Raw genomic sequence first — 2,379 nt, 5'->3', positions numbered from 1 at the left:
AGAAGAGGCAATACAAAAATTCATATGGAACAATAAAAGACCCCGAATAGCAAAAACACTCATCAACAGAAAGAACGCTGCTGGAGGAATATCAATACCAAATTTGAGACTCTACTATAAAGCCATAGTAAACAAACCAGCTTGGTACTGGCACAAGAACAGACCTCAGGACCAATGGAATAGAATTGAAAACCCAGAAATAAACCTACAGACCTATAGCCATCTAATATTTCATAAGGGATGTAAAAAAATAGAATGGAAGAAAGACAGCCTCTTCAATAAACGGTGCTGGCAAAATTGGTTAACTACTTGTAGAAATCTAAAGCTAGATCCTTATATATCACCCTGCACCAGAATGAACTCCAAATGGTTCAAAGACCTCCGAGTCAAAGCAGACACTCTGAAAACATTACAGGATGGAATAGGAGAAAACCTTGGTCTCCTTGGCCCAGGCCCAAATTTTCTTAATAGATTCATGGAAACACAACAAATCAAAGAAAGGTTGGACAAATAGGATTGCATGAAGTTGCAGAGCTTCTGCATGGCAAAGGACATAGCTAGCAAGATCAATATAAAGCCCACGGATTGCGAGAAGACCTTCACTAGCCATAAAATGGACAAGGGTCTCATATCTAAAATATACTTGGAACTCAAAAAATTAAATCTGCCAACAACAAATCCTCAAAGAAACAACTGCCCAAAATAAGTGGGCTAATGACTTAAAGAGAAACTTCTCTGAAGAAGAAAGAAGGATGGCCAATAGACACATGAAGAAATGCTCAACCTCCCTAGCCATAAAAGAAATGCAAATCAAAACAACATTAAGATACTACTTCACCCCAGTTAGAATGGCAAAAATCAAGAACTCTAATAACAACAGATGCTGGAGGAGATGTGGACAGCTGGGAACCTTACTTCATTGTTGGTTGGAGTGTAAACTTGTGCAACCACTTTCGAAAGTAGTATGGAGGTTCATCAAAAGACTCCACATAAAGCTCCCCTATGATCTAGCAATCCCAGTTTTGGGCATTTACCCAAATATTTACAAACAAGACCACACTAAAGCTACCAGCACAAGTATGTTTATTGCAGCATTATTTACTATAGCTAAGATATGGAACCAACCCAGATGCCCCTCAGTAGATGAATGGATCAAGAACATGTTGAATATATACACAATGGAATTCTATGCCTCCATAAGAAAGAATGACATTGCCCCATTTGTTAGGAAATGGAAAGTCTTGGAAACAATTATATTAAGTGAAGAAAACCAACCCCAAAGAAACATAGGTCCCATGGTTTCCCTTATTTGCAATATCTAGTATATGTATGAGTCAAGCAGAAAAGGTCAGATAAGGTGATGTTAGGAAAATGAACCCTAACATATGTATTTAAATGTTTTTTTCTTTCATGCATTTGTTTGTAACTCATTTATAAGATTATTTCTTTGTTGCTTTTTATGTCCCTCCTCCACATTATATATCCTGCTTTCACTGTATTTGATGTCGGTATAAATTGTGGAGGGGAAAGGGAAAAAATAGTGGTTTAAATAAAGATACAGGTGGACCCATTGCAACAATGAGAAATACAACTTGTCATGTTGAAAACGAACTTTTCAACTTTGGTTGGGGGGTGAGGATTAATTGGGGAGTGGGGGGGAGGCTGGGAAGTGATGGGAAGGGGAAACAAATCAAAGGAGGAGGCTACAATGCTTGATAAAAAATGTACTCATTATCTTGCCCATGTAATTTTAACCCCTCTGTACATTATTTTCACAATAAAAATAAATTTAATAAAAGAAATAATGTGCCATTTGAAGGGGAGCGTAGAACAAAAGGAAATAACGTTATTTTAAACATGTTCTACTCCAGGGACTGGGAAGGTGTCTCAGTGGTCGAGCGCTTGCCTTGCATGCATGAGGCCCGGGTTCGAATCCTCAGCACCACATAAGCAAAAATAAGCCAGAAGTGGTGCTATGGCTCAATTGTTAGAGGGCTAGCCTTTACTTGAAGAGCTGAGGGACAGCGCCCAGGCCCAGAGTTCAGGCCCATGACTGAACCTCCCCCCCAAAAAAAAAAAAAAGTTCTACTGCGAAGAAACAAAGACATGGAGGTTTTAAAGTCTTATCGATGTATATTTCACCCCTGAGATGATTTTCTTGATGCAGGTGTCAGTTATCAATTACTTTAATTTAGACCTGAGTTCTCCAGAGCAAGGAGGATTCCAAAGAAGCATCCAGTGAGTATGATCAGGAAAAGGAGCCTCTTCTCAGATCAGTACTCCTTTACGGAGGGTTCCAATGAAATATCTGAGTTTTTTATTTGCTTGTTTGTTAAGTTTGTGTTGGTTCTGGGGCTTGAACCCAGAGGCTGGACCCTG

The sequence above is a fragment of the Dipodomys merriami genome, unplaced genomic scaffold, assembly GCF_024711535.1.
Source record: "Dipodomys merriami isolate MVZ:Mamm:240054 unplaced genomic scaffold, mDipMer1.0.p SCAF_758, whole genome shotgun sequence".
Classification (NCBI taxonomy): domain Eukaryota; kingdom Metazoa; phylum Chordata; class Mammalia; order Rodentia; family Heteromyidae; genus Dipodomys; species Dipodomys merriami.
The sequence above is the reverse complement of the archived record's forward strand: the minus strand, read 5'-3'. Positions refer to the sequence as shown.